Below are 10,447 nucleotides of genomic sequence, written 5' to 3'. Positions count from 1 at the left end.
GCTTTGGCAAAGAGGGCAGTACAGCTGCCGTCACAGCCTCATCTACTTTAGATGGCAGCAGTCAACAAATACCCCGTCCAGCAGCAGCATCTTTTCACTGTTACATTCTGATGGAAAAAGAAATAGAGATGGTGATAAGCTGTTAGGAGAAAGCAGAACTTCCTATTCACTCTAAACTGCTTCCAAGTAGCAGGAAGCAAACAGAGTGGAAAAGCAAAGCGAATCACTGAACAGAGATGCAAGCACCCCCTTCATTGTAGTCGCTAATTGGATGTGACATCAGGATGTCAATGAGCATGATCCACGCAGGACAGATATGCTGATATGACCACACCCTCTCTTCCCTCCTTCTCCTTCCCACTCGTGTTTCAGCCTGGCAGTTGCTATCCATTTGAACTATCAGCCACCACTATAGGTTCCCTCCTTGCCCACTCCGATGTAGTATGATCTTACATCCATGGATAGCCCATTGTCATACTAGTGCCACTTTGCTTGTTGGGGATAGAATGCGCCCTCGCACACCCTTAGTGAGGTAGGGATTTTAATACGTTCCTACCAACCTTCTTTTCTTTTCTCCTTGAGGAAACAGATCCTCCTCCCCTCCGGCCCTAAAAGCTGTCCGTCATACAGTAAGCCCTGCCTCTTCCGGGTCTCTTCGGCTGGGCCACTGCTTCCTTCTCTCTTGCTTGCTCTCTGTCTTTTGTGAGTTATAGCAACTGTTGCCTTGTGAATCAAGCGCCATAGTCACCGTAGTCCTGGTGACTGTTACTCATCAACAACATCTGCTCTTCCACCGCTTTCTATTTGCTTCCTAATCATCACCTACAGCAGCCACCACCAGCAAGAACAACAACACAGCTTTCCACGATTCAGGTGAATGTAACTGTTCTGTATAGACTTGCAATTCTGCCTTTCTATTCCTTTCTTCTCCCCCCTGCCTCCACCCCAGCTTTTACCTCCTCCCTCCTTGCAGCATCCAGGCTGGGACTGCTGCATTTGGCTTCGCTATTGATTGGTGTTTGGGGGGGGAGGGGGGCGGGGGCGGGGAGGAGGGAGAGAGAAAAGCCTCGAGTGCTTTCTCTTCCTCAGCCTTTCTTCCTTCCTAATTCAAAATATAGGAAGAGACATCATTTCCAAAGGGGAAAAATTATGTAAATTGCCCTGTGGTTGTTTATTATGAAGAGTATTTATCTTTATTTTTAAAAATTCTTAGTAGAAGTTATCTGACATGCTGCAGTACTTGTAATGTTCCAAAGTATCTTGTACATCAATAGGCAAAGGCCTATGTTACCTGTAGTACACATTAGAGATCCTTTAGAATTATCTTGAAGGTGTGATTAGTAGTTAATAGTAGAGGTTGAAGGGCTAACTGGTACTGTGTAAGATTCTTCAATGCAATTAATTGTCATGTATGGGTGCAAGTGTAATTTAATTTTTAAATTTAATTTTATGGCTGTACTTCTGAATTTCTAACATTCTCTTCTCATCAAATAACACTTTCATTTTATTTTAAAAACATTTGTTCTACATGGAATGTTTGATGGTATTATTTTTTTCATGCACTGATTCAGAGCCTTTTTTAATTCTTCAGCTTGTGCTACTTGTAGAATTTAACCTGCTAGTATAGAAACGTCTAAGTTTTCAGTAAACTCAAAGGAGCTGTGCATATTTAGAGCACACAATGCTGTGTGTTTGTCTTACTTTCTATAGAAACATATTTGTTTCTGAAGAGCTAAAGAAATGTTGAATGTATAGTTTGAAAGGACTAAGAGCCATCTACCTGGCTATGCCTTCTTAATTAAGGTGGCCCTACCATGCCATGTTGCTGATCCATATGGTTTCTTGTTATTCAGTTTCTGTATCAAGTTGTATTATCTCAATAGACAATTTAAAATAATTTCATAGTCTATTAACCCTAGCTTATACTGTGTTGGGAAGTGTACCTCTTCTTACAAAAAATGTACATGCTATCTTTCTTATGAGCATAGAGTCTTTTTGCTGTCTAATACAAGTCCTATGTGGAAAAATGAGACAACATATCTACTATGGATTTTAACCTATTTTTAAATTATTTTAAAAGGAGAAAAACATGGATACCATGTAGCTATCTAGTTTTTTACAACCCCTTAGCCACATAAATCCCATATGTATTTCCTCTATAATTGCATTACATGAATTTACTCTTTCTCATTTAGTGCCATGATGAAATGTTTAATTGCCTCTTACACCCATATTTACACGGCACAAAATTAGGATATTTTTATCTTCAGTGATTATGTTTTGTTTTGTTTTATCACATTATGAATACTTTTGAATTAAACCTAATTTTGAGCTAACTGTAAAGTAATATTGTATCAGGAAAATAATGTTTCAATTTTTAGAATTGCTGTTTACTAACATGCAGATACAAGCCCATGAAATGGAAGACAAAATGCTGTATTTTTAAAGGGATATTTGAAATACAGATAATGGGAGAAGCTAAAGAACAGCCTTGGAACATTTTCCTAGAATCATAAAATGGTTTGGGTTGGAAAAGACCTTAAAGATTATCTAGTTCCAACCCCACTGCCATGGGCAGGGACACCTTACAATGGACCAACTTGCTCAGAGCCCCATCCAACCTGGCTTTGAACACTTCCAGGGATGGGGGCATCTACAACTTCCTGGGCAACCTGTTCCAGTGTCTCACCACCCTCACAGCAAAGAATTTCTTCATAATATCCAATCTGAATTGGCCCTCTTTCAGCTTAAAGCCATTGCCCCTTTTCCTATTACTACATGTCCTTGTAAAAAGTCCCTCTCCAGCCTTTCTGTAGCCCCCCTTCAGGTACTGGAAGGGGATATAAGGTCTCCCCAAAGCGTTCTCCAGGCTGAACAAGTCCCAACTGTCTCAGTCTGTCTTCATAGGAGAGGTGCTCTAGCCCTCTGATCATCTTTGTGGCCTCCTCTGGACTTGCTCCAACAGATCCACATCTTTCTTGTGCTGGGGGCCCCAGAGCTGGATGCACAACTTCAGGTGGGGTCTCACCAAAGCAGAATAGAGGGGGAAAATCACCTCCCTCACCCTGCTGACCACACCTCTTTTGATGCAGCCTAGGACACAGTTGGCTTTCTGGGCTGCAAGCACACATTGCTGAGACATATTGAGACTCTCATCCACCAACAGCCCCAAATCCCTTTCCCCAGGGCTGCATTTAATCCATTCTCTGCCCAGACTGTACTTTTACTTGGGAGTGCCTCAACCCAGGTGCAGGATCTTGCACTTGGCCTTGTTGAATTTCATGAGGTTTGCACAGATCCACCTTTCAAACCTGTTAAGGTCCCTATGGATGGCATCATGTCCCTTTAGCACGTCAACTGCACCACACAGCTTGGTGTCATTGGCAAACTTGCTGAGTCCCACTCAGTCCCACTGTCCATGTTGCTGACAAAGATGTTAAACAGCACCAGTCCCAATACAGACCCCTGAGAAATGTCACTCGTCACTTCTTTCCACTTGGACATTGAGCCACTGACTGCAACTGAGTGTGACCATCCAGCCAATTCCTTTTCTACCAAGTGGTCCATCAATCAAATCCATGTCTCTCTAGTTCCCTTGTCCACCATTTTGTTGATTTTGTTTCTACATGAGTTAAACTAAATACCAGTCTTGAAAACATTTTTGGGTCAACATTTTCTTTGCTTTTGCAATTTATGTTTTAGTCCTACTTTGTTTTTTATTATTGCTGATAATTTTTTTCTGTTATTGTACATATTATAATTCTGTTTTCTCTATCTGCTGTTGCTGGGTTTCATTTCTTCAATATGGTTCCTTTTTGCAGAATTGTTTCCTATCCACTATTCTTTCCTTTTCCTTGTTAGACATTTCACTTCCACATGGTTTAAGGTTTCAGTTTACTTGAGGTAGGGGGGTGTGTCAAGGCTGGGAAGTAATGTATATTAGACATTTCTGAAGTATATCCAGCTGAGTTGCAGAGATAGCCTGCAGTTACTCTTTTATTAATCTGTTTTCTTTTGAGGTGTAAATGTTACCTGCTTCATCTCAGTATACACAGAACTGACATTTAAAATTTATTTTGAAGAAGACTCCTTCAGCCAATTGCAAATTACTAGAAAGAACACTTATTCAGCAGTTCAGGATCTGTTTTTCATACCAGAAACCTGAAGATTAGTTAAAACATCTTCAAACATATTGTGAAAATAATCATATTGAGGAATTTGCCTTTTTGTCAAGTTGGAGAATCTGAGGAATTTTTAAATTTCTTTTTTTAGATAATATAGAAGTGTGCTTGGTTGGTATCTGCTTAGGTTTCTGCAGAACATATTAAAGCCTCATTCCTTTGTGATATAGTAGTGCTTCTGTGTCTGGCTTGACATCTCTTGGTATAATAACCCTTTACCACATTAAATTTACCATTTAAAAATCAGGTATTTAGTGGAACTTAGTATTGGAGTAGCTGTTTTCAGGGGGGTTTTAGTATCAATCTTAATATATATATATATATTATATACTTGTATCTATGTATACATTTAAATACAGGTGGTTGAGGTGTTGCTTTTTTTTAAACATGCCCTGTTCTGGGAATTGCAGAGAAGGTAATTTTCTTGAAGGTTCTGCGTGTTTGGCACTATGCCAGCTGGAAAAATAATAAATTTAGTAAAGATATAACAAAATGAAAACATACTCATGTTGGAAAATGTTCAAAAGACTTAAGTGTAGATGGCAATATTTATTTCATTTTGGGCAGATATTTATCATATATACGTAAAACAGCTGTTTAGAGAGATTGAGCATATGAACATCTACATGTGTGTCAAAGCCTGGTCTATGTACTTGCATCAAATACTTAAAAGTTTGATGCTGAGAAGTGAGGGACGGAGAAGATATTTGAATGGAAAAGACTAAAGGGAACATTGAACTTAGTATGTACTGTAGAAAAATCTTACAGATGAGGGAGGTACTCCATAATAGTGAAGGGGGAAATGTTGGTTTAATCTTGGTAGGGTCTGATTCTGGTTGAATTTCTTCATGTGAAGAATACTTATTTAACAAAGTTGTCTCACCAAACTTAACAGATTGACACTCTATCTTATTCTTATATAAACAAACCTATATATCTGCAGAAGTTTAGTTGCATTCAAGAGACTGTCTTATGGTACTAATAAAATATTACTTATGGAACAATTGAAGTTGGACAGCATTGCAACTGCTCTTTGCTAAGTCCCTTCTGTCTCTAGTGTATCCTTGAGCAACACAGAAGGAAACACTTGCTCTTAGTAGAAACTAGATCTAACAAAAACCAAGACTGTAAAGTGGAGTTCAGATGATCATTAGCTAGTTTTTAAGTGCAGCTATTTTTACAATATAAATATCTAGATGTCTTTAACTGTAGCTGTGTAGATAAAATATTTTTAGACTGTTTTCTAAGCTCTTTTCCCTCACTTTTGAGACCACAATCAAGAGGATAGCTTTTAATTTTGCAGTGATCTGTCCTTGAAAGTAATTATAAGTAGTGAATACTGTACTTATATCTCTATATTAATCTTTTTGTCTGTGTTGAGTAAAATAGGTGCTTGATTCAGGATTCTGACTTTCCTCTGTGTTCTTTACAAGGCTAAATCCTAAAAGTGCAGGAGATCATGGAATCATAATGGTTTGCGTTGGAAGGGACTGGACCTTAAAGATCATCCAGTTCCAACCCCCCCACCATGGGCAGGGACACCTTCCACTAGACTAGGTGGCTCAGGGCAACTTTTCGTTATGGTTTGTTTTATAAGCCCACTAGGCAAAAAAAAAAAAAAAAAAAAAAAAAAAAAAAAAGAAGAAAAAAAAGAAGAAAAAAAAAAAGAAGAAAAAAAAAAGAAAAGGTTTGGCTTTGAGGTTTAACAAGTCCAAGTGCCAGGTCTTGCACTTTGTCCACAAAAACCCCCTGCATTGCTACAGGCTGGGGACAGAGTGGCTGGACAGTGCCCAGGCAGAAAGGGACCTGGGGGTACTGGTCCACAGCCAACTGAACATGAGCCAGCAGTGTGCCCTGGTGGCCAAGAAGGCCAATGGCATCCTGACCTGTATCAGGAATAGTATGGCCAGCAGGACCAGGGAAGTCATTCTTCCCCTGTACTTGACACTGGTGAGGCCATACCTTGAGTACTGTGTCCACTTTTGGGCCCCTCAATTTAGGAAGGATGTTGAGATGCTCAAATGCATCCAGAGAAGGGCAACAAGGCTGGTGAAGGGTCTGGAACACAAGCCCTATGAAAAGAGGCTGAGGGAGTTGGGCTTGTTTAGCCTGAAAAAAAGGAGGCTCAGGGGAAACCTTATCACTCTCTACAACTACCTGAAAGGAGGTTGTATTCAAGTGGGAGTTGGTCTCTTCTCCCAGGCAACCACTGACAGAACGAGAGGACACAGTGTTAAGCTGCTCCAGGGGAAGTTTAGGCTGGACATTGAGAAAAATTTCTTCACTGAAAGAGTGATTGGGCACCAGAATGGGCTGCCCAGAGAGGTGGTGGAGTCACCATCCCTGGAGGTGTTTAAAAAACGACTTAATGTGGTACTCAGTGCCATGGTTTAGTTGATAGGGTGGTGTTAAGTCATAGTTTGGACTTGATAATCTCAGAGGTATTTTCCAACCCAGTTAATTGTGTGATTCTGTGCTTTACTTTAGAAAAAATACTGCAAGTTTATGAATTATGGAGAAGAAACAAAATACCAGTTACAAAAGCAGTTTTCATTCATGAATGCTCTCTTAGGAAGAAATTTTCTCTCCCCCCTTCCCCCCCCAACTTTTTGCTTTCAAAGGAGTCTTCATTTTGTTATTCTTTTTTGAGGTCCCTGTTGAAAACCTTGACCAAGTAGTATTAAATGTTTTAAGATGCACGAACTGGGTGTTGTATAGACTAGTTATCTCATCCTTTTTGATAACTTTCAAGACATGCTTTTATTCTTGTGTTCCTAAAGAAATTATTTCTGTGATACGGCTCTCCATCTTATTTGAAAGGGGTATATCGGATTCAAAGCGACTCCCGTGGCAGGGAGAAATGACGAGGAGGACTCCATCTTATCAGAAGGCTAATTAATTACTTTATTATACTATATTATTCTATACTATATTGCATTACATCTAGACTGAATCTGCCAAGCACTCAACTGCACTACACTGCACAAAATCTCGTGACTGTCAGCTGACAGTCCCGACACACACAGACGCTTGGCCCTGATAGGCCAAGGAAACACAACACCATCACTTTGGGTAAACAATCTCCATATTGCATTCTACTTTGGCACAGCACAGCCGCAGCAAATGAGATAAGAATTGTTTTTCCTTTCTCTGAGGTTCAGAGAATGTGAATCCCAGAAAATATCCGTAAGAAGTTGTACCTTGCTTTTCTCTGTGAAGAGAAATGTGGCTACAGGGGTAGAGGTTTCAAAAACACAGATTTCATCAGAATAATTATCTGGGGAAAGGTAAGACTAAATTTATGCTACTATTGAAGAAAATGCAGTCAGTTCTCAGGTTTTATATATTTCATTTGCCAATAAACATCTGGCCAGTCAGCAAACATCTACACCTTATACTCTGTGTTGTAATATGGATACAACTGAAGAACAAAAGGCATAGGCCAGATTTCCTATTTCCTATAGATGTCATCAATCATGCTACTTTTGAACAATTTGTAGGAGAAAAGCCATATTGTTAACTTCTTAGCCATTTCTTCACCCTTCTTCAGTGGATTTGCAAAAATATTATTGAAAACACTGACCCTGTAGAGGTATTTTTAGGTATGTAATTTGGCCTGCAGAATCTTCAAGATTAAAAATAATGAATAAAACCAGAAAAACAGTTTGACAAAAACAACTTGAAGTCAATATGAAGCTTTTATTTATGAGTGTGATGTCATGGTATAGAATATTATTTTGATCAACTGGGATCAGCTATCCCAGTTGTGTCCCATCCCAACATCTTGAGCATTCCCAGTCTACTTGTTGTCATGGCAGTAGAGAAACAGAAAAGACCTTGGTGCTGCATAAGCACTTTTTATCAATAGCTGAAACATGGATATGTTATCAACACTCTTTTAAATCACAAATCCAAAACACAGAACCATACAAGCTTCTGTGAAGAAAATTCTATCCCAGTCAAAACCCAGTGCAACTGTAAAATCTGTTAGTGTAAGCTTTTAATAAAAGAGATCTGTCAGTGTGTGGTGGCTATTTGAGAAGACTTTTAAGCTCTTTAAGCAAATTTGTCAGAAATGCATAAGGAGGGCTATAGATTTATTAGTGCTTCTTAACCTGAAAGCACCACATACCTTTTAGGTTGCACAGCAACTGACTCCTAGCAACAGTAGCAGATTGAATTTTTAAGAGCGACATGTCAGATGTAATAATAAAGCAAGAGTACAAACAGTTGTAATGGTTTTCTTTTCATAATAAACTAGTTTGAATTTAAGGAACTTTTTGTCCCTCCAAAATTTGTCTCCTTCTTCACTGGCCTTGGTGTCTCCATGTTCTTTCCTCGCGTTCTCACCTCCTCCTCTTCTCTGGGTAGAAAAAAACTGTGCGTGCCCCACTTCTGGCACCAAAACTAATAAAGCTGTTTAGAATGAGAGTGGCTGTCAGGTTTTGGTGTGGGGGTAGGATTTTTTTTTCTAATTTCTTTTTTTCTAGCATAATACTATGAGATAAAACAGAAAATAAAGAGTCAATAAATGGAGCATTACATAAGAAATTTAATGCATGCTTAAGGAGATTTGTAAATTTCAACTTCTCTTGCAAATTAATTAATTGCAGGATTTTTTAAAAGTCACCAGCTAAACAAATAAACAAATGTTTTGGAAGGAATCAAAATTCTTTTACTTCGGGATATAAGTCAAACTAATGGAGATAGAAAGAGATCTCCCCTGAACAGGTTATTCCATAACTGCCTACTGTAGAGATTCTTGTGTCTATGTGAAGTTTGCAAAACTCATTTAGACAATTTTTATGTTCCAAAATATAGAAGGTCAGTGTTTCATTGTTTTTTTTTTTTTTTCCTGTTGTCTTCTCTTGGTTCAGCTAACAAAAATTCTGGGGCAATTTTTCTAACTTTTTTTGAGATGAATGTTGATATAAAATCCTATATTGATTTTTTAAAATTTTATTTGCTAAACACGATATAATCTACTATTTTAAATCAAACTCTAACCTTTTTCGAAAAGGTTTGTGAAATTCTTGTGAAGATTTGTATAAAAGTTACCGATGGACAAATTTACTCTGTCACACCAGTCTGTCAGTCTGTTTTACCCTTTAAAATCCTTTGTGTTAAAGGTGTGAAAAAGGTAGAAAATATGTGGGCAGGTAGGTGGTATGGAGATGGAATGAGACAGAGAAATACAACATGCTTCTCCATGGGCTCCTCTCCATAAGCCACAGTTCCTGCCAAGAGCCTGCTCCAGCATGGGCTTTCCATAAGCTCCAGCATTCTTTGGGGCATATCCACCTGTTCCACTGTCATCCTTGCTACAGGCTGCAGGGGTATCTGTGCTCTGGTGCACCTTCTTCCCCTCTACTTTCACTGACCTTGGTGTCTGTGGGGTTGTTTCTCACATTCTTCCCCCCCCCCCCCCCCCCCCCCCTTCTCACTCTGCTGTGCAGTGATTTTGCCCTTTCTTAAATATGTTATCACAGAGGTGCTGCCAGCGTTGCTGATTGGTTCAACTTTGGCCAGTGGTGAGTTCATTTTGGATCTTGCTGGAACCACCTTTGTTAGTGTCCTGGGTTGACTATATGATGCTTTTATCCCCAATCATCTGTTCTGTTTGTGCTGAATAATAAGTTTTGTGCCTTTAAGACTTGTTCCAGAGAGTGAAGGAGGGAGGGAAGAAGTGCGCAGTTTGTTTTCAGACACTGCGCTCGCTCCTCCACATTCCTCCTCCTGGACTGTTGTCTGCGGGTGGACAGACAGCGGGACAGAGCTCTCCTTTTTTTAGTTAGTTTTAGCTAGCTGAGGCAAAGAAGTTCCCTGGACTGTGGGGGTTTTTTTCCCCCTTTTCTTTGGACCTGTTTAAACCTGCTCTGGACGGAACACCCAGAAGAGCACCAGCAGCTCGCACCTGTGACCCACCAGGCTGGGCCTGGGCTGTGACATTTCCAGCAACGGAGGGATTGATAAGAGACTGAGTGAGCCAAGCTGCAAACCAGGGAGGGGACTTTTCTGAGTTTGTCATCTCTTTTGGAGCAGCAAGAGGTTTTATTGTTTAATATTGTTTAGGTTTTATTGTTTAATAAACAGTTTTTTCCACTTTTTTCCAAGGAGGTATTTTTTCCTGAACTGGTTGGGGGAGGGGACAATTGAATCTGCTTTTCTACAGGAACCCCTTTGGGGGTTCTCTCCCAAATTCGCCCTGAACCAGGACAGTTAGGCACAGGGGCAGCCGCTGATCTTTCTTCACAAAAGCCACCTGT

At 39.7% G+C, this 10,447-nt stretch overlaps 1 protein-coding gene across 4 annotated transcripts in view; it reads left to right on the top strand.

Moving 5' to 3' along the window:
* The first annotated feature begins 659 nt into the window (after positions 1 to 659).
* LOC135289144 (transcription factor RFX3-like) overlaps positions 660 to 10,447 on the top strand; it is a 193,757-nt gene continuing 183,969 nt past the window's right edge. For all 4 annotated transcript variants that reach the window (XM_064402541.1, XM_064402540.1, XM_064402543.1 and 1 more), the window contains exon 1: positions 660 to 873. The gene's annotated coding sequence lies outside the window, so the exon portion shown is untranslated. The remainder of the gene's footprint in view (positions 874 to 10,447) is intronic.

This window comes from Passer domesticus, chromosome W (assembly GCF_036417665.1).
Source record: "Passer domesticus isolate bPasDom1 chromosome W, bPasDom1.hap1, whole genome shotgun sequence".
NCBI lineage: Eukaryota > Metazoa > Chordata > Aves > Passeriformes > Passeridae > Passer > Passer domesticus.
The sequence above is the reverse complement of the archived record's forward strand: the minus strand, read 5'-3'. Positions and strand labels throughout refer to the sequence as shown.